General features: G+C 42.9%; 1 protein-coding gene across 4 annotated transcripts in view; it reads right to left on the bottom strand.

Moving 5' to 3' along the window:
- Positions 1 to 23,042, bottom strand: part of SH2B2 (SH2B adaptor protein 2) — a 493,931-nt gene that overhangs the window by 452,582 nt on the left and 18,307 nt on the right. For 3 of the 4 annotated variants that reach the window (XM_086954571.1, XM_086954573.1, XM_086954574.1), the window contains exon 2: positions 17,171 to 17,475. The exons of the other annotated variant lie outside the window; for it this stretch is intronic. The gene's annotated coding sequence lies outside the window, so the exon portion shown is untranslated. The remainder of the gene's footprint in view (positions 1 to 17,170; positions 17,476 to 23,042) is intronic. 4 annotated transcript variants of the gene reach the window in all.

Below are 23,042 nucleotides of genomic sequence, written 5' to 3'. Positions count from 1 at the left end.
GGCTTGAAGGAGTCGACTGACTACCCAGTGTTTATACCACTGTTCCCCCTCTACCCAACGAGACTAATTCTTTCGATAGCGGGGTTACTGTGGAGCATTATACCTTACCAGTAATGGTTGGCAAAATAACTTCTGATTTACCCGATCTGATCCCCTTAACCCTCGATAAACCAACTGAAGTCCATCTTTCACCACCCGATGAGGCTATTGCTGATAGGGGATGTACAATGATTTCTCCTTTAGAAGAGATATCTACTTCAAGTGATCAAGGGTATTCCATGGTGAGCTGGAATATAGCTGGCTGGCGTCAGAGAGCTTCGGCTCTAGGGTGGAGGGAACTTATTCTTGGGTTTGATATTTTATGTTTACAGGAAACATGGTCCACTATAGACATTCATTTTGATGGTTTTGTTTCTTATAATTGTGTTGCACAGGAATCAGTTATGATGAGGGCAAAAGGGGGCCTGCTTGTTCTAATATCAGTTGATCTCCCGATAACTGTAGGTTCATATTCTACTGTTGGCACACATTCACAAATTCTGGAATTACAAGCCAAAAAGGGTAGGAACACTCTACTGATCAATCATTACAATAACACATTTGATCCTACCAGCACCCTAGTCGTGGACAAACTGGAAGCCTTTTTAAATGAAATCTGTAATAAATCCCACACATCCTACGACATCATATGGGGAGGGGACTTCAACATCAGAACGTGCCCGCACTCTCACACCCCAGGTTGTGGGTTTGATGGGGATTCGGGGGAGAATTTAGCACATTTTCGACACTCCCCATATGGGACTTCCCTTAATGGTCTCCTGCTAAAATTTGATTTAGTTATCCACCAACCAGCTCTTGATAAAATGGGCAATATTGTTCCAACTTTCAAAGGGAGGGATACTGAGTCGGTTATTGACCATTTGTTGATTTCAACCCTTTTGGTGCCATTCTGTACAGTGCCAATCATTAAGGACTATTGTCTGAGCGATCATAATGCCCTAACTATGTCTATTCTTATCTGGGGTCCCAGAATTACGCCTACAGGCAGGGTTGTTGACAATATTGTTCCAAGTAGGCCTAATGGAACCCGGATAAAGTGGTGTACGGAAAAATCAGAAAAACTACATAGTACAGCTGTGGTAGGTGGTTCCAGACAGATATTTCGCTGTCTGGAAGTCAATGCCCCCCCTATGGGTATTATAGCGGATTTTGAGGATCTTGGCACTATTATTAATAGAATTTTTACTAACAATAAGATCAATTCTAGACGGGATAAGGTTGGCTGGTTTGACCAAGCCTGTACAACAGCGCTAAAAACTCTTAAGCAAGCACTGTCCAATCTCCCAAGAGACAGGGAAGTGATTAAAACCTTGAGGTCCAATTATAATATAGAACTTAAACGTAGGAAAAACGAACTCCGGGAACAAGCCTGGGACAATTTGGATTGTGCTGCAGCTCTCCGGGACTGTAAATTGTTTTGGAGTACTATTAACGCCCCATTCCTCTAGAAAGAAGATTTCCCAGTACTTACCGCATTAGTAAGCGAAGATAGCTGGGTCCGATATTTTTCAGGAATTCTTGACCCCCCTGAGGAGTCTTATGATAAAACCTGTATGAATCCCCAGCTGACTCCGCAGCCTTTGGGAATTACCATCCGAGAAGTAGTCACGGCAATTAATTCTAGTAAAGGAGGTAAAGCCCCAGGACCCGACGGGGTCCCGATAGATCTATACAAACATGATCTGGCCCTTTGGAGCACTCTATTGACCCAGGTCTTTAATGCTGCCACTGATTACTCCACTCCGGCAACCGGGAGTGAATCCGTTATTATCCCGATTTATAAGAAGGGAGATAGAGGGGAGGCCAAAAACTACCGCCCCATCTCCCTTTTAGACTCCTCCCTCAAAATTATGAGCCGGGTACTACTGCTACGCCTGGAGGAGTGGGCGACCGATAATATCCTGGCACAATCCCAATATGGCTTTAGAAAGGGTTTGGGGACCATTGACCAGTGCATCAACCTCAACCTTTTAATAGGTAAATATACTAAGGTCAAATCCGGCTCCTTATTCCTTTGTTTTGCGGACCGCTCTAGTGCCTTCGACCTGGTGAATCATTCCCTGCTGTGGACAACCCTTCTTGATATGGGAGCACCCTCAGCTATTATCCATTTCTTAGCTAGGTTATATTCCAATCTTTCCACACAGATTCGATATGGACCAGCAGGAGAGTGTACGAGAAAGATTATGGTAAAATCAGGCATTAGGCAGGGGTGCGTATTGGCCCCCTTGCTTTTTTCCCTTTTTATTAATTCTATGGAACAAGAATTAAAACAGGTCCAAGCTGATGCACCACAAGCAGGAGGCCTACCTATTCCAGTGTTGTTATATGCGGACGACACTGTTTTATTATTTAGAACCCCAATCGGCCTCCAGCGGCTAATGAACTGTTTTTATGATTTTATTCAGGGTAAGAAACTCAAAATCAATAACTCTAAAACATTCATAATGGTCTGTGGCAAAAAGGTGAATCACCTTAAGTCTTTCTATTTTAAAGATAACAGAATTGAGGTTGTAGATAACTTTTGTTATCTGGGCATTACTTTTAACAGTCGGGGCTCATGGACACCTGAACAAACTAACATAAAAGCCAGGATGGGGAAAGCTTCACTAGGTGTCTTCCGTTTTGCCAATAAACTGGGCAGCCGACGGATTCCAGCAATGTTAAATATTTATAGACACAGATGTTCATCAATAGCGCTTTATGGTTCAGGGGTATGGGGGTACGGGTCTAACAGAGACTTGCAAATTCTGGAAAATTTGTTTCTGAAACGGTTACTTTGTTTACCTTCATCGGCATCTAACTACCTGGTCCACGAGGAACTAAGGTTGGACCATATAGCCGATTTAATCGAATTGAGACCTCTCCTGGTATGGAGGTCTATTTGGCTGAAGGATGAAACAAGTTTCACAAAGAGCATTATCAAAGATTGTTTGTCTTTGGATAATTTCAAGACTATACCATGGATAAAGTATGTGACCACTACCTTTAGCCCCTTCCATGCTGATGACGGAACCGCTCCGTCATCAGCTACAGTTGAGCTGTGCTGATGACGGAGCGGTTCCGTCATGGCCCGGCCGCCGCGCCTGCGCGGCGCTGATTTCGCGCCTGCGCGGGCGTTCTAAAGAGCGGGGCGGGTCATGACGGAACCGCTCCGTCACCAGCACAGCTCAACTGTAGCTGGTGACGGAGCGGTTCTGTCACAAGCATGCGGCGGCCGCGCGGCCGCCCCGCCCCTTTAGCGCTGCGGCGGAATAGCCGCCGCAGCGAAGGGGTTAAAGAACTCTTTGATTTGGATGTACGTAAAGATCCCGAGATTGTAACTACTTTATCCAAAAAGGAGGTGAAAGAAGAATTTGAGGGTAAAATTCGATAAACGGAAAGCAGATACAAGTAACTACTCAACCCATGCTTTCTATTCCTCCAATGCAAACGAGGGACCTGGTTTGCCTACCTATCTTAAAATCATCTACAGGCAATCTCACCAATTCGTCCTATCCATATTTAGACTTGGTATTGTCCATAATCTTGTGGCCTTTCCAAAGATGAAAAATTATCCAACATCTGCTTGTCCATGTGATGGATTAACCAAACAAAGTACCCTGCATTTTATGTTAATCTGCCCCCTTTATAAAGCCCTACGTATTGTTTATCTGAAACCGTTATTTAAAAAATACTCTGTGTCTTTTACTTCAAATGCCATGAAATTGTTATTTTCACTTGCTAGCCCGGATCTGTGTTTTTTTATCGCAACCTTTATCCTGAAATCTGTTGCTGCAAGAAAAAGTATGGTTTTTTAGCTATTTTTTCGTTTTTTATTGGTTGACTTCTGTATGCCCTGAAAACAAACCATGATGATATGTACTTTCCCTGTGTAATGTTACATGTTCGATTTTATTTGTGTACTTTTATGACGTTTTTTAAACTGTCGAATAAAGTTATAAACTGAAACTACAGGTTACTAAAGCATCATGTGATAGTGCGCTTTGATTTACTGACAGCACATTTCTAGTGAAATGGCCACAAACCTTCATCAATTTAATCAATAAAACTGCAGTTTTATTGATTAAAAATATATAGCTTACAAACGACAATGGGGAATTTGGGTTTCAACAAATATTTATCATTTGCACATCACCAAGTAAAGAGTAGAATTCACTATGCACTTAAATAGAGAACGTGAACACTAGCAAAGTAATTTGATTTTTTTCCATACTTTTGAAATATTTGTTCCCATCACACATCAGAATTATTTTTTTTAAAGTGCTTTCCCAACTACTGAAATATATTTTGAATTATTTGTAAAGGTCATACAAGGCATTTCTATGTTTTTTTAGAAACAAAACGGACATATTTATAGCCTTTCATAGCAGACAGCAGGATTGTCATACAGTTCACTTTCCTTTCTCTGACTGCAAAGTTATAGGATTTTGTAAACATGATCTACAGGATAATATAAGGAACAAACTGTAAGAAGACATAAGCAGACCTCTGTGTTTGTCGCACAGCAAATGTAACAAGATTTAAAGGGGTCATTATTGCTCTTTCACTTTCTTTAATTATAAGGACACCTGTTCTTTGTCAGGTGGAGTCTCTCAATAGACTGGCCCAATACTCCATAAAAATAGCTCGTCCTTATAACATCAGACTGGCCATAGCGAGTGGGCGAGTAGTCTTTGAGGCCTGTATAATAAAGTAGTTCTAAACTAGCAAACAACCTTCAACATTTCAGCCAACATGTTTTCAAACCGTCACAGTAGGCAGAAACGTGTTGTTTATTTAGAGCAATACTTAATGCCTTTAATAAAGCGAGGCACACTGGCTTTCAAAAGCTTTACAGCTCTAATAAAGCCACAGTCTGTACTTGCAATAAGAGAAGTTAGAATCCAAAGAGATGGGTGAGCCCAAGCCAATATTCTTCAGTCGATATGACTGCTTAATTTGTAAAATAGTAAGTGCCTTAACCCAGGATTTTTCTCTGCCAGTGCTGGCAAATACTATTACCAATAATACCTACGTAACAACAGCAGTCCAAAAAATGTGATAATGTGTTCTACACTAGGTGACCCAAAGCAGTGAGAATGCCCGTAGCACTGTGGAATTACTTTTTTTTTATCATATATTGAATTAACACTTTGCTCGTGTGCTGTTATAAAATAGACTGACAGTGCCACTAAGTGGTGATCCATCATAAATATGGTGCCAAATGTATGCAAGTACTGAGCACTGTAAAACAGAGGCACAAATTAAGCTCTCTCTACCCCAACAGTATAAATGAAGTACTAGGTGTTTCAGAGAAGTTCAGCTTTTATCCAAAACACATGCAGTGGACTTCTGCTCTCAGACTTGGGTTCAATGTATTCCTTGAGCTTGAGGCCTTGGACTCTCAAGGAACTGACAATATTTAACAAGTTTGAAGCTCTGCTGAGTGATGAAGCATGCCACAACGGAGTGCAGGGTCTTGATCAAACACACAAAGATAATTTACTCCAGACGGTCTTCTATAAAATGCAGGTGACTTTGAATTATTTTGGGAGCCACGTGTATGGTAAAGAGTTGATAGTGGCCAACCCAGTATACCCTTGAGGGTTTGGGCAAAAAGTATGGTAGGGTGAAGATACCTTCAAGGGATTTCGATAGTCACAGAAATTTTGAAATCACTTAAAGAATGAAATCATGTGGGCTTAGTGATTTGAACCCACTAATGTTAGTTATGCAACAACAAAAATGACATGTGTTACTAATAAGTGACAGTTTTGAACACATGTCATTTTTTTTGTTGCATAACCAACATTATTGGGTTCAAATCACTAAGCCCACATGATTTCTTTAAGTGATTTCAAAATTTCTGTGTCTATCAAAATCCCTTGAAGGTATCTTCACCCTACCACGTGTATGGTAAGTCATAGTCGAAGGATGCCACTTTAACTAGTAGTTGGTTAGGACTCAGGGAGTCAGTGTTGAGTTATAATTTCTAAGCATAATAAGCCGCAAATACAGAACAATAACCAAATTCCCAGTCAGTACTTGTTTTTTTTAAAAAGATACCAAGTCACCCAGAAAGCACTATTATATAGAAGGTTTCAAGAGCGATTCATTACTAAAGGCTAACCTCGACAACAGACAGCTTATTATGGGAGTGGTATACACCAACATTGTGGGAGACAACTCTGTTGGGTACTCTTGTACCCCGTCACAGTCTCTTGGACTCCCTTCCTTTGTCAAGCAAGGGTGCTCACTGAATTGTTCGGCTACGATTGGAACAAAGGTGAGACACTGCATTATCAGCCCAGGAAAGGGGGGCACGATGAATAGGTCATGGTCCTAGTGTTTTGATAGCTCTGTAGATTTGGAGGTTCTTCCTCAGCTCCAGACACAAACCTACCTCCCAAAAAGCTAATTGTGTGCACCACAAAACGAGCCCTTTGGCTGTTGATCACATTGTCACAGTTAGTTGGAGCCAAAAGGTGTCAAAAATCCATTTTGCATTCCTTAAATAGAGAATTTTAGGTAATGGCTATTTAAGAATTGCAAAATCGTATGTAAGAAAATAGTGATTACCTAATTGCAATTCCTAAAGATTTGCAATCAGGTAATCGCTATTAGGTAAAACTACTCCATTCGTTTTTATGGGCCTAAAGGCCCATACGTGCAAATGGTTTTGCATGACCTAATTTGCGATTACTTAATGCAATACCAAGGGTGCCTCGGGGGCTTAGGCCCCTTAAAGCACCACCCAAACAAATGCACATGTGAAGCCTACACATGACCCTAGGGAATTGGTGTACTACATGGCACTTTGAAAAATGCATTGGAGTCAATGGTAATAGAGTTTCCTAAATGCACAGTTTGTATGCAGAAAATGCTTGGTACATGTGCTAAGGGAATCACAAATTATGATTCCCTATTTGTAGTCCCATTTTAGGTAATCGTAATTTTTGCGAGTACCTAAAATTTCGACTACAAAAAATGTCATTCAACTTGAAAGGCTATTTTGGATTCGAAACAGGCAAAATTACAGATTAACACCGTTTGTGAATGCAAAATTGTTTGAAATATGTGGCCCTTGATTTCTTAGTAATGGCGACTGAAGACAGCACTCCTACTCATTGTAGGGCATCACAGACTCCTTGCACTCAGGTGCTTCCTTGTAGCACTTGGTGTCTTTGCGCTACCGAGCTAATGGGGAATGTGGACAGCCTTAGGTTTGGACACTCTTCAGTTGAGGGTATAGAGGCACCTCAGGGACTCCCAGGTTATACTTTCATGGACTGGCACAAATCTTGCCTGGGCACTTAGCCGACCTTTCTGGCTTGTACCACCTCGGCTCCTTCAGTCTCACTTTCCTGAAGCAGCTTCGCCCTGTGCAAACACACCACCCCTCTCTCCTAAACAGTTAGATAGCTCTCCTTCTCTCCTGGAAATTCAAAGGGGAGTTGTTGTCCATAGCCTGGAATGGGAAGGTGGTGATGGATACCCCAACCCTGGAGTTCAAATCATTTATGGACTCCAGTGGTGTGGGAACCTTGAATGCAGAAAATAAACGATGCATTTAACCCAGATCTCTTGATTGGGGGTGAATGTATGATTTATTCAGTATTGCGTCTATCATTTGTTTGCGTAGCACATATCCTGAACACAGAAGGTCTCAAAAATAGAGCACAAGTGCTGCCTAAAAAAAGATTCTCAATGTAAGATCCTAGAAAGGAGGAGTGTAGAACATAGCTGAATGAAGTATCAAGAAGTAATAGCAGGAAAATAAATTACAACTGCATTACTACTGTAAGCAGTCATGAGGAGGGTGCCAGCTTCATTAAAGTTTTGTGCAGGGACACAGAAGGACCAGAGCTTCAGTATATTTGCGATCAAGCAGCCTGAAGAATCCCAGTGTCAACTTTTGTAAGCAGGCACATAGGAGGATCATAGCTGCTCTATAATTGTAAGAGCACGGAATGGATTGTGGTAATGAGTAGGAAGACAAAGATCTTGAGCCAAATCTTGACCGAATAATAAATCTATCCCGGGTTAAGTGCCTGATTTATATGTTGGCGGAAAGGATACCCCTTAGCCATGACAACAGAGTACCCTTTCCAGCAACATAACAGTCTGGCCGCCAGATTTAAAAGAGGGCAGAATTTTGGCGACACGACAGCTGAAACTCAGTCGCTGCAGTGGTGAGACCTCTCCGACAGACTGGTATGGAAAGTCGGTGGTTGACCTGGATGTCCACCCATCTAATTTAGATGGGCGGACATACAGGACGTTTTCACTGCCCGTCACCACCAGGAAAACCATGGGGGAAAAGGGGCAATAAAAACTGAAATGCTTCCCTCGCCTGGGAGACAACGCATTGCAAGGAGGGGGGGCATCGATTTTTTTTTCTTTTTTTTAAACAAATTCCTACTTGGGGGCACTATTAGGTTTTACAGGGCCGTACAGCAAAGTTACAATGCATTAATAGGAATCGCCTTGACAACGGTTTCTGTCAATGCTTTAAATGTACAATGGATATTTAAAAATGTAACAGTCAGGACCTATGCTAGGGTGACTGAGTAAAATACTCTGTCCCTCTGGTGGAGGGCGGCTCGACCACCAACAAATCAATCAGGTCCTAAATTCCCTAATTCTCTCAGATTAGGTTTCCTCAATCTCCAGAATAAATGACTATCTAGCCGCCAATGTGCTAACCCATTAATGCTTACATATTAAAACAATACATATCAGTGGGGTATTAGGAAATAGTCCTCTTTAAGGATTCATTCTGGTCTCATCTGTTATTCTTACAGATGCCAATAAATAAGTAAATATAACCGGATGATGAGCCATTCCCTCATCTGGGGATTTTTATCTTGATGGCCTGTAGTTTTTATCAAATATACTTCAAAGTTTGTATAAAGGACAATTTGTAACAATTACTATTCCTGGGCGCACTGTGTCTTCTTTGTAGCCCACAGCCTAAAAAAATAATGCATCAGGTGGGATGTCCTTCCGCTGCTCATAAAGTTGGAATCCACTGGCATCATTGCTCGACAAGGTTGTGTCGACAACAACTACAGCCAATCGGTCTAGACAAAAAATAATTCGGAAATTGGTGTGACTAAGCAAATGGCAGGAATTTGAACGATTATTAATTCTCAGGAGACAAAAGTGAGGAAACCATGAGAGGTATGTCAAAGAACCAATCTCACTTCACACTATGAACTGTTCTTCAAAAAGGCTTCTGTTTTACTGTAACGCTTTCTCAGAATCTGAACACAACAAATTAACTAGCATTTGCAATGCGATAGGTCTCACATTTACGAGAGTTTGAGCTATTGCAAATAGCTTAAACTCTTGAAAATGCGAGACCTATTGCATTGAAAATGACAGTGCCTGTGCTATAACTGCTTTTTAAAAAGCGTAAGGAGAGAGCGTGACCTGCCTGCAACAGCAGGCTGGACAAAGCTATTTCAAAAAATAGTGCTCGGAGGCTGTATTTAAAGCCTAACGAGTAACAAAAGATGTATCAGTGGGTGTCACTATGGAAGGTTAAAAAAATGAGACAAGGCACTACTAAGAAGGGGCAACCAAGCCTATTGACCAATGAACAGCCACAGTTTACAGTGCCTCAAAGATCCAACAAAATAATTAAACCCCTCAATTGTACAAACACTATGCGTGTTATAAAGGGTGTGTTATTTCTCTATTCTTTGCAATAAAATTCCTCTTCATGAGAATATTTATATTTCCTTTGTGTCTATGGAGGAGGTTTTTGCTTTAACTAGTTGTTTATCTATGAAGATGTTACTATCCAGCTGTGGCTATATTCATTCCTTTATAGGGTCCTTATTTTCCTATTGCTCCACCCACTTGTCTCTTCTTAAACTCTACCTTCAGCTTTAAGCTGGTTCAGCATCGAACATTCCAACTGTCAGCTAGAGGTGAGGGCCTGTCCTGTTGCTGACACACCGGATGGTGTACTCTGGTACTAATAATAAAGGTCTTCAGTTCTTCATTTGTATTCGAGATTTCTTCAATGATCATTGGAGTCTCCCATATCTTACATATTAATTGGCGTTGATCTGAGGCGGGGCTGCATGAACATTTGGAGGCCCCTGAAGGTTTGGGGCCCCTTGAGTTGTAGGGACCAGCGTTACGCCCATGCTACCAACACTTTTACCCAAGATCAACCCACTTCTGTGGAAAACCATTACCAAGAAGGAAAAAATCACATAACTTAATTAGCCATATTTATCCTGTATTCTCCTCAGCTGCCAGTGGCTCGGCTTCTTCTACTAAATATGGCCTAGCTATTGCTTTTGAAAAACAGATTCTGTTTTTCTGCAGGCTTCACTGTCCAGTACCTGCTTCTCCAGCTGTAACTACTCTCCTACCCACGCTAGGTGAACCACAGAAGATATGATGCATCAGAGAGGGGTAAGAAGTGGGGGGGGGGGGGGGGGGGGGGGGGGGGAAAGAAGAAAAAAAAAAGAAAGACAGCTATTTCATTTATTGTTTTATAATGCATAGGGCTGCATAGGGCTGGCCTGCAGCAGAGGTGGGTGAAAACGAAATCCAATGCTACGTAAAGTTCTCCTTTAAATTTGGTAAATGCAGTTGGGGAGTAAAACCCTGCCTTGCAGTCTTGAGTAGAGAAGAAAGCATTTTCTATGGGTTCTAATTTGTAGTCTATTTTTGTAGAGTTCAAGGGAGATGTTGAAACAGGTTGGGCTGTTCTCAGGACACCACATTCAGCCCAACATGGGATAGAAGCAACAGTGGCTTCATTCCACAACACAGAGGCCATGGTGCCACCCTTCGGAGTTCAGAATTGTGATTTTACTTGTGGATGTGCCATAGGGATCCTGTTGTCAAAGAGAACATTAAAAAGGGCACATTTCCAAATGCTCTCCTTCCCCATCTTCCCCATCAGATTCTTCAATACTGAAAGAGTGGTATTATGTAAGGCTCGCACTGGTATCTCCACTAAAGCACTAGATAATTCATGGTTGGGCTTCAGGTTATGTAACTGTAGCACCCCAGGAGCTAGTCCAATGTTCTACTTTGTGAGACCGCAAATTCACCTCGCAATTCTTCCTGGATTCAAGTCTTAAAAACACCTCAGCACCTCTCCAGTCAGCTCCCACTGCAGAGGGTAACTCACCAGCTTCAATGGCATTTTTAGTTCTAGCCAAACGTCTTTGTAGAAAGAAAAGAAATTGGGTAAAAAAAATTGTATTTGCTTGGTTTAAGTCAATCGTTTCCTTAAAGTGAAAAGGTCTGATATTCAAAGTTCAAACAGAGAAACAACCCCAAATGATAGACCGAAAGCTGTATCTCAATGTGCACCCATAAAGAACTGCACTGAATCCCACGGTGTACACCTGCATCTAACACAGGTGGTCTCCTTGTAGAGGGGACTGTTAAAACTGGTTGCTATTGGTGGGAAACTGATGAATCAGGCGACTCGTCCAGACTAACTGTGTGGGTCACACTGCCCGGGAACATGTACCTGAAAAAAAATGCATCTTGATTCCTGGTCAGAAAGCAGCATTGTCCTTCAGAAAAGTAAGCTTATAGAAATGGTCGATAAATATTATCATTGCAGACGCCAGTGTCACATCTGAGCTCGTCTGGCCAAGGCCATCTACACTGCCCAGTCTGCATCTGTACCTTAAATATTTATGAGTCCGCGTCCAGCACTACCGTACATCTAATTCAAGGAACTGATGATAACAGATACAACTCTACAGTAAGCACGAACAAATGCAGGTGCTGACTCTGCCCAACCAGAGGCACCCTTGTACCTCCGTTAGAAGCAGCTGGACAGACGTAACTCTGGAAACTGTTGAGTAGCGTCTGGGCAAAAGAAAAATTATGTTTTAATGCCCTTGGTTACACAATGGGAATACATTTTTTTTTGTTTAGAAATATTTTTGGTCTTCCATTCTCTTTTTTATTGCATAAAACTCATGCTAAAGCTCATGCTCAGCGTACAGGAAATACAGTGGTTGAGATAATCGCACAGTATACATATGATAGAGAGCAGCCGTGAACTTAGGCACAGAAGTAGCACTCCTAAAGCACCTAGTATGGATATAATACAAATACCTCGTTTGATGACAAGTGGAATATCGGGCCTGTACACGGAGAGCATGCCCCAATTGCAGGTATCTGTAGTGTTAAGGTGTAGAAAGATGGCTCTGTATATACTATACCAAAATTAGGTATAGGGAGCACAGAGTCTAGGAGTCCCCAGAGGTATAGCAGAGGCTAAATTAGGTAAGTACTAACAGCTCTCTTTGTGGTAGTATGGGCGAGCAGTTAGGCTTATCCAGAGGGTGTGTTAAGCATTTATTGTATTCACTCAATCAAGGAAAGATACACACACACACACACACACACACACACACACAGGATCCCAACCAATTAGGTAAGTATTAAAAAGGAATGCTTGGGTTTTATTTTAGAACCAAGCACGACTCGACGCAGGTAAGTAAATTATACTTTCAAATGCAAGACTGTCCAAGGAAATGCAGTTGTACTTGAAATTGTTACAGGTGTGTATCACTTATAAATTGCAGTTTGTATTATACACTAAGTACTTTCAGAAAACTTTTTAGTTACTTTAGGATTACTCTGAGTACTGGGGGTGGTATGCCTAGATACCCCACCTTAGGAACTCTAATGCAAGGTAAGTATAACTTGTTATACTTTGCAATAGAATTCTCTTTTCTACATACAACACAGACATTTTTTAGGCCCAAAATCTCTTTAAATGGGTTCTTATGGGAAAAAAAGTGTTAGTAGTTTCGCATGTAAGTACACGACTTACGAGTGTGAGTTTTGGGGGTTAGGACCAAGGTTCCCAAAGTCTAGATGGGCACTCTAGTTGCACCAGCAGTGCCACTGGGGCGGCCAGGTGGAGAGTGCTGTTTGCCCGGACCCAAAGTTAGCCAATGGGGCTAAGGGGTCTTCGGTTAGGGACTGCTGATGAGCAGTCCACTCGGTTGTGGGAGCAAAGCTCCTGAGGTTAAGGTCAGCACTGCAGGGGCCAACAACCAGCACAGGAGTGGCACCACCAGTGGCACTTGGGCGACTGGGTGCAGGGTGCAAAACTGATAGTGGGGACCCTGTGCTCCTTGAGGTGTTGGGCCACTAACTCGGGCCATGGACGTCAGGTGTAGAATAGCGGAGTCGCCGGTATCCGGATTCTGGAGGAGAGTGTTTGAGCAAATCCGTTGCTCACGGGAGAGAGTCTGTAGGAAGGTCCCAGGGCAGGTCCTCCAGGATCTAGGGGTTTCTGGCTGCTGGACTCGCTGGGGTACTTGCTGTAGGCAGGTCAAAGACGGGACTGGCTGGTAGGACGGGGTTCAAGGCAGTTGGTGTCCTCTTTTCCTTCCTGGGTCATTGCGGCTCTTCAGTCCTTCTTTCTTCCTCAAATCTGAGGAGGCAAGGTTCAGGGTTGCCCTTAAATACTAAATCATGGGGTGTTAAACGGGTGTGCAGGTCAGGACCAATAGGTCCCATCCTTAGGTTGGTTACATCCCATATTAACCCACCCTCCAGTGGGAGGTGGCATGAGCTGCATCTAATTGGACGAGTCCCCTAATCTTCAAGTTGGTGCGTGCAAGATGCGTGCTTTAACTCGCCACCCCCACCTGAGAGATGGGATTTGCAAAGGTGGACACACCTTTCTGCCTAGCGTGGATTTCCCACTGATTCTCCCACCCAAAGTGGGGGCCAGAACCAGTGGGAGCCAGTTGCTGGGGACAGCGTCAAAAGGCGGCAGTCCTTTAAAGCTTCACCTTTCGTGGACCCAGCCCATCCTGGGGGAGGAGGCATGACACCTCTGCCCAGGATGGGCTTTGTTTCTGGACCCAGTCAGCGGAGGCTTTCTACCCAGGGGTCCAGAAACTTGTCTGGTGGTGGCAAATGGCAGGTAGCCATTCAGGAACCACACCAGGGCTGGTAGATTGTGAGGGGGCATCTCCAAGATGCCCTCCAAGTGCATTTTACATTAAATCCAACACTGGCATCAAGGTGGGTTTATTGTGCTGAGAAGCTTGCTACTAAACTTCCCAGCCTTTAATAAAGCAATTATGGAGCTGTGGAGTCCGTATTGACCAACTCTCAGACCATATACTTGTTATGGCTTTACTCCACTCACAATGTCTAAGAATGGGCTTAGACACCATAGGGGTACATGGCTCATGACAATGTACTCTCAATATAGGGCTAGTGTACCCTGCTTGAGGGGTGGCTTACCTAGACCTTAGGCAGTAGGTGGCAGGCTTGGCACACAGATGTGTGCCACGTCAACTTCACTTTTCTCTGCACATAAACACACAGCCTGGAATGGCAGTGTGTGGGTGTTAAAGTAAGGGTGGCACAGTAGGGGCAGCAGCCCTTAGGGGCCTTCCCTGGTCACAGTGCCCTTGGTACCCATGGTACCTTTTACAAGGGACTTACCTGTGGCCAGAGATGTGCCAATTGTGGGTACAACGGTACAGTCTTGGTAAAGAACACAGGCACTGGGAACCTGATTGGCAGGTACCCAGGACACATCAAGTCAAGTTGCATTAAAAAAAGTGGTGTGTAACCATGTAAAAAGGGGGGACTTTCCTACATCTGGTGTGTGCCATCCAATAGTCTTGGCACAGGACCTCAAAGGTCTCCCTCGCCTGTCCTCCCCATACATTGTTGAGATGGTCTATGCCAATCAGCACCCACTTAAAGAAACCACTTGTGGCCCCAACTTCCTGCAAGTGGGTTCCTTCCACTCAACAAAAGAGTTGCATAGCAGTTGATTATTTTTCCTATATTTCTTTAACACCTTAACTGCTTCGAACGTTCCGCGCCAGTGCGGAACGTTCTAATAAATGGACGGGGCCGCTTCGGCCCAAGGACGTGCGCAGCACTACCAAGGTAGTGTTCGTGACGGCCGTTGGCCAACTCCCGCAGCAAACTGGCTAATAATTATCCATTTTAAAATCACAAACTTGCATCTCTCTCTTCTGAAGTAACTTTGTAAAGCGTAAGTTCATCATGCAGGGCATTTTGCCATTGATACTCAAATCAATGGAATGAGTAAATCTGAGCAACAGCAGCGGTTTGCACGGTTGCTTTTACGGCTTCGTCAGCCATGGAATTTCCTGCAACGTGAACTCCCACACCTTTATGACTGAAAGTGTGAATCACATGAGTCTGTGACAAGGATTCTTTCAGCTTAGCCACCTGTTCCCAAAGAGCTTTGTACTTTGTTGCAACCCTTGCAATCTCTGACTCCACTCTGGCTCCAGTAGTGTAAACACTCATTGTAAGACTGGACACAATAATTCGAATTGCACACTATAAGTGTGGGGAATACAGGATCAGTATTACAGCTGTGCAGTCACCGAGTGACTGTGTAGGTTCTCTCAGGGTGGAATTCTCCATCCTGCATGCAACTCTTCACAGCAGCACATGCAACAGAGTATTGGTGCTTTGTCCCTAAAGCAGGCTGTGCAGAATTGTCAGTATAGATGATGTCATCATACTGATTAAGAGGCATAGCTTAATTAGGTAAAGGGTATTCATTGTCATATAGTAGGTAAGCTTGTGTTTGTATTGTAGAGTCAAATCTGTAGTCTACATCTGTTGCAGTGAGAGAGTTGGCCCACTATCGATCTTGAATTTAATGTCTTAGCGTTAGGAATGCTGGCCTTAGTGACAGCCTCCAAGGCCGGTACTGGAGTCACATAATGGTTTCCCCTCGTCTAATGCTCTGTCACCACAGCAGTCTGTTCCGCCATCAGAATCTTTTTTGTCGCTTGAAAAGCATCTCAGCACTGGATTATTAGTGCGATTTATATGCAATTAGTACAGTGTCTCCTGCGTTGAATCTAAAATAGGTATATCCTGATGCGCCAACAATGATACAAATCACCATGTTTGCGGTATTGACACGTGTGTATAGGTGTTTTGAAGCTAGCATATCAGCTTGTACTGAACAAAACATTTGTGTGTGTTCAGTTGTCTAATGTGTGCTTGCAAAGTCTGGACGAATCAAGTTGTAGAATGGTTTCACCCGTTCGGCGTAATCTGGATTGTATGTTCTGCCAACATTTAGGAACGCCAATTTGGATTGAAGTATCTTCAATGTGTTTGGTGGTTATAAAAGCACACACTTCTCTAAGAAGTGTGTCACAAGGCATTTACCTTCATTTGACAGATCGTATCCCAGAAACAGGAAATTGAGGTGGGCAATTTTTGAAAGCTAAATTTGTAGCCCATGTGAGCGAATCCCAAAACTATGCAATCTACTCTTGTCAAGTGTGTAGGAAGGTCATCATTAGTGAAATGAATATCAGACATAGGACAATGTCTGGTCCTCAAATTGTCGTAGAAGTTCTGTGAACCAGGCTGAAAACAACTCAGGGTTGTTCTTAGACATTTGGGGTAAACAACAGAACTGTTTTTGCGAACCCAGAGAGCACTGAAGCTTGTCAAATACCTGCTTTTAGGCGCTATATTTTAGCAGAAAAATCCACTTGATAGATCTAGTGTTTTGTTTGTTTTTTTACGCAATACATTGTAAATTTGGCCTGTGCTATGAGGATTTTGTACTGCGAATATTTGAGTAGCTGTCTTTAAATGTCTGTAATCTAATTCTAGACAATATGAATGATCTGGTTTAATAATTGGAAAAATAAGGATAATCCATAAGAGATGTAACTTTCTATTACACCTTAGTATTGAAGTAGTGTGAGAATCTCTCTAACTTGTTTTATAGCAAACATTTTAATGGAGTATGGTCTTTGAGGTTGTGGGGTCGACCTCATTAGTTTTACATAAGGTATACAGTCACCAACCCCACATGGTTGCAGTATAATGCAGGAGCTTGTGCGTATGCCCACTTCTTGTGTTTTTATGAATGTTTAACTGATTCTGGGACGAGGTCAGAAAAAGCAGGTGAGATTAACATTTCTCCATTAGGGCAATTGTTCACAAATTCAGGTGGCCAATCCTTTTCGGCCAAAAGAATATTGTAGCCGAATGACAAGTTCTTCCAAAAGAAAACATTAATGTTTCTAGATATGTCCCTTTCCAATTGAAGTTGCATTTTGTACAAACGATGCAGGATTCTCACCTTGGTATTTCGTGTTTCCACTACGATAGTCATTCAACGGTACTGCCACCAGAACATCCATCATGTCCCGGCTAACTATCGTGACTTCAGCTGCGCTGTCCAGCATCGTCCTTAATATCTGCAGCATGCTTGACTTACAGTCCAGCTACCTTCTTCATTTTGAATTGAGGCTTTGACTGTTTGAGTGGATCTTACTTTTTTATTATATAGTTAGAGGAGCGTTGTGAGTCAGTCTTTGGTGTCCCGTACTCCTCAGATCTGTGCTCTGACCGGCCATCTCTCTCCTATCATTTATCGGATGTGTCCTGAAATGAACGAGATGAACATGCATCAGCATCCGGATACCTGTCAGCGATTTAAAAATTCACAGTTACAGAGATTATAGCACTTTTCATTAGCCACCTATTGAGGAGATCCGCCCATAACTTAGTCTTTTCTATGTTTCTATTTATCCCACTTCTGAGAAGAATTGAGTTCTTGTTTTGAGTTATCCTTTTCTGAATTCTTCTTAATTTGCGGTTTTACTGGCCTGGCTCCCAAATTATCTCTGCCTATAGATACAAAGGATTCTTTGATAATTTTAGGCAACTCTCGCTCTTGATCTCTCAGAATTAAGTTAGTGAGTCGCTGGTGTACCACCAATGCTGCTGCTTCCCCTTTAATGGTACTCAACATAATGGCAGATACTGCTGCAAAATTGCTCATAAATTTCAATCGCCAGATCCAGGGCAGGGACTGCCCCATACTCATTGAATCTTTTTAAGCACCTCTGGCAAAACAGCTAATGAGGGTGTACCAGTAGTCCTGGTATATACTGCAGCGACGACTGTATCCCAAGTGGCGAAGTCCTTCACAGGGGGAGTCATTCCCATAGGTAAGCATATTGTAAGAATTCTGCGTTTCACCTGGGGTCTCGTATGGGGAAACACTGCTTCAAGTGGACATGTTTTTTGTATAATCCAGAACGGAATCTCCTCCGGTCTGGTGGGAACTTTTCCCATAATAGCATTGATAGCCTGTGAACTAATGCCTGGCGTAGTCAACTGTTGTTGTATAGCTTGAGCAGCCCTGACAGGATTTACGGTCATGGTTCGCATAACGAACTGTCTCAGACTTCCATATATTTGGATTAGGCCAAAATATTGTATGCGGAATTGTTCAGCTGTCATAGTAGCTATGTTAGGAGGCATTGTGTAAAATGCTCAGACTTGCCATGTTGCTCCCTCATTACTTAGGGTACCTAGTCGAACTTCTTCTATAGAGTGTGGTAGGGCACCTTCAAACCAATCTAAATGTTCTTGGTGTGTTAATGGTAATTCTAAACCTTTGTAAGCTATATAGCTATTTGGAACGTCAGTTGTAGTGTAAGTGCGAAACTACCTTGTGTGGTTGTTCGCTGCAGGGAATGTAGCCTATGAATAGAATACCTCGGTCCTAAATGCTTTGTGTGCCTCTACAACAAAGGTAACGTTCCCACCCACAAGTGCAAAATCATGTAGTAACAGCTTTTGAGTAACTGCATGTCTAGTTCTCCGGTATATTTAATGTTGCTGGTTCAGCCATAAGAATGTGTTTTAGGGGCATGGCTGAGCCATCGCACAAGATGGCTGTGCAATGTTGAAGTGCCAGGGACCTAGGCTGCAAATGTGTTGCTGCTAGCATCATACTACCCTCTCAATACTCTCTGCAGGCATGATCCTACATTTGTAGGTGCCAGGGCTCTGGATCTCTAGGTCTGATGCAGTGAGCTCCACTGGACCTGCGGCATTCTGCACAGCTAATCGTAATGGCCTGATGCGACTCAGAGGCCCCGCAGAGACATGGGTCAGCGGGTGACCTGAGGGCGGGGCTGCGGTAAGTTCGGCCTGAGTTGAGAGCCCTTGATCCGGATGTAGGCTGGTGTGGCCTGCGGCCTCTATGGCCTTCAAGTGCACCTGGTGGCATTGTGATGGATGCGGTCTGTGGCCTGTGTCTCTTCAGCCGTGTGGGCTCTATACTGCGGCTGGGGCAGTGCCAGCCCTCTGGGTGCTTCACACCATGGCCTGGCTGGGGTAAGCAGATCATGGCAGATCTACTGGGAGCTCAGCCTGGCCTGGAGGCCTTACCTTCTGTCCGAGTTGGAGCTTTATTACTGGCATCCTGAAAGTCTCTGTTGCTGCAGGTGCCATCACTTACTAAGCCCTGCAGCCTTGTGTGGCTAATCAACCATTGTGAGTTTGTGCCAATAACTACTACTTTGAACATTTTGCCTGCGGCAACGTGAGCGATGCTCCCTTATATATGCCTATCTCCACAACGCTAAAATACATCTCCCTAGTATAGGATCACTGACATTCAATTAGTGTGTCTGGAGGGCTCTTATTTCTGCGCTGCAAACCTCAAGAATTGTATCTCGGACCGGAGACCTACTTCGCCTAGCTTTTATCATTCAACATCCATTGAGCCTGTCAAGCCAGAAACCTTCACAATGACAAATCCAACCACCACAGACCCCAGTCACCTCGCCACCCAGAACCCCAGTACATAACCAATGACATATATATATATATATATATATATATATATATATATATATATATATATATATATATATATATATATATATATATATATACACACTATCCTGTTTTAGGTTTCAACCTATAATAATTGATAAAACCCAATCGAAAGTGAAATAGCCCTCACCAGAGTATACATATAAACACATGCACAACCACAAACTAAATGCCATTCAAATAAAAGGAAAATGAAAGTGAAAAAGAGCCAATTTCTTCCGGAAGGGACCAATACAATGTAACGTTGTTATACAAGGTAGCAGCAAGAAAGACTGTACTAACAGTATTCTGCTTGTGTTGTATTGCTTAGCGATGTGACTAAAATATATGGTTTCTTCTTCCTTTTGCTTTTTTAGGTCGAGCGTAGCGATGGACCTCTTGTATACTTTAGTATACCTATATATGCTTGAATATGTGGACACGAGTCGGATGCGCGCATTTTCCGTCTCGGATTTGGCCTTGTGAGCGCGCGTATGCTGCTGGCATGAGCTGTGAGCGTGTACGGCGGTGTCAGCAGCATCTGTTCTCGCGCTCCTGCTTTCACTTTTGAAACGCGGGCGCGCACATGGTTTGTCTCCCTTCCAGCACCAACAGCCTGTCCGAGCGTGCACATGTTCTGCGAGACGGAGGTATACTTCAAAATGCGAGTCATGGAGGAAATGTATTGATGTGCTTACTTTCTGCTTACGGGCGCATCGCGCACATTCACTTTCACCTCCCCCGTCGGATCCACGGAGACAGCTAGTTTCTATATTTTCCGAGTAGTGGTAAATGAAAGTCACGTACGCAGGCGCACCAAGGACGTGAATTCAGGCCACGCTTTCGCCCTTCTGACAGGTTTGCATTTTCACAGTTTAGGAATGTGTCAGCGCCAAACTCATGAGCAATCCGATTCTTTTTAATTAAACACATTTCTAAGAACATTACCTCACAGGCGTGTTGACTGAATGGATATTTAGAAAGGTGCACTCTTTGCCTTAAAAGCAATCGCAGGGTACGATCATGGTATGTTTTAACTATTGTGCCGGTTCTAATCCGGGCTTCAACGTTTGACCAAGATGTGTGATCCTGTGCAGGTAACTCATTCTGCCAATAGTGGATACTGAAAGGTCGAAATGGAGAGTCCTGAAATTGGTGGATACAATACCGTCAGTTATTTACAGCGCTTGGAAACAGCAGACCAGCGCTATAACACGCAGTAGAAAAATTGTTTCCAGCTACCAGAAAGAGAGGAGCTTGTTGCAAACCCTATAGAAATATACACAAAATTGTACCCACAATCGCCCTCTTTGCCTCAAAACCTGCAGAAGAGGGAAGCCCCAGATGTGCGGTTTCTTAAGGGATCAAAGGTAGGCGCGGTCTGGATCGGAACACCTTCACGCCACGCGCAGTCGATCACACGCCCCGTATTGTGTATAATATTCGTCCTGATGAAAGTGCGGGCGGATCTCCTTTCAGTGCAAAATATCACGCAAGCTGCCCAGACCTCTGCTTTCCCGCGCTGCTGTTTTCATGTGTGGCGCCAAAGAGCACACAGGGCAGTCGAGGGGGCTCTGTTCTCAAGGAAGAATATTGTCCAAAAGTGCCCCAATTGTTTGTTTTCACGCGTCCAGTGTTCATCTTTATTTGAACCCGAAAAATTGAGACAGTGAGACTGGCCGGCCTGGGGGCTAGAATGAAGCTGAATTGTTACATATTTGGTAATAATGAAGAGGTCATTGATCTAAGTGTTTAACACCTGTCGGCCAAGAGTTCCAATAAGGGCCACCTCAGCCTTTCATCTTTTCAAATCGGAACACTGAGCACCATTACTGCGTGTCAACCTGGCTCTTGCACATTCCAGGGCTTAGAATCGGTATAGCTCCTTCTTTAAACTATTTATTGGCATAAAATCAAGTTATTCATGGACACCGATGTTTGGGAAATTAAGTTGAGTGTTTTTGAAAATAATAAATACAAAAATTACTTATCCAGCCAATCTCCTAATTTGGTGTTGCACGAGGGAAAATAGGCAAATAAGCTAAAATGTAGGTAACTGACAACTGACCGAAAGAAAATCAATAAGTGTTTTTGATATGCTTTTTTTTGTACTCCTTTTACCTAACGTGACTTGACAAATACTCTTTTTTAGTTTATACACAAAAACAGATTTTGTGTGAATCTGAACTGAAGACAGCAAGTGTCGGTCCCACATTAGCATATCACCACTAACATGTATGGAACCGACTTGCAATGTTTGTTTTGCCCTTAAGATGGGCTCAGCCATACAAAAAAGAAAAACACAAAAATTCACCATCTAGATTCATGAAACACGGTTTGGTGTAATTTCACTCTCTTAAGGGTGCACTTACAAATACGGGGGGGCACACAAGTTCAGGGCGAGGGCATTTTCTGGGTAGGCCATTTTCTTATAAAAAAGGTGAATACCACAAAACTCGCTACTTTTTGGTATTTACGTACCTCTTGCAGGACGTTTCCTCCAATTTAGACATGCTGTTCTGGCAAAAGTAAGTTCCTTTGCAGGGGGCAATAGATAAATAACCCTCTAATATATAATGCTGCGTATAATATGATGGTGTATGGTCGCCATTATTTAAATTAGTTGCACTGAGGTGCATCGCATGCAAATATATCTACTGAAAACCTAGGGTGAATTCAGCCCTCATGGTCCCACATGGACACCCCTGATCTATGCTCATCATGGCTCCGAAACCTTCGCTATTAAATGGCACGACCATAACGGTCTGATTCCTCTAAATTTTCATCTTAAAAATTAGATCTGGTTTAACAACCAGGTGTCCTATGTTTTACAACAGATGTCTCATATTTGATTGCGATTGGATCTAGGTTAGGAAACTTGAAAAATGCTATTAGGGAAGGACCTGATTATATGCACATACATTAGCTTGTTCAAGTGCCATGATGACCGAACAGTCAAAATGATTTCAGTATTCCATAAAGCTATTATTCAGGTTTACTCTACTGTTGGCCACACCAGAGGCTAAACAACATTTCACTGAACACTAAAAAAAACTGCTCACATTTGCAATGCAACAGGTCTCGCAGTTGTGAGAGTTTGAGCTATTGGCATTGTAAATGGCAATGCCTTTTATTTTCGTGTTGGTTTTTAAAACATAAATAAAAGGCATTGTCATTTACAATGCCAATAGCTTAAACTCTTGCCAATGCGAGACCTATTGCATTGCAAATGCTTGTTCAATTTTGTGGTCTACGGTCTAAAGATTCAGGGTTTAGCTACCTGTATTTGATCTGGTTTGATTAGTTTATAAACTGTAGACAATCAGGAAATAAAATCA

The sequence above is a fragment of the Lissotriton vulgaris genome, chromosome 2_1 (genome assembly GCF_964263255.1).
Source record: "Lissotriton vulgaris chromosome 2_1, aLisVul1.2, whole genome shotgun sequence".
NCBI lineage: Eukaryota > Metazoa > Chordata > Amphibia > Caudata > Salamandridae > Lissotriton > Lissotriton vulgaris.
The sequence above is the reverse complement of the archived record's forward strand: the minus strand, read 5'-3'. Positions and strand labels throughout refer to the sequence as shown.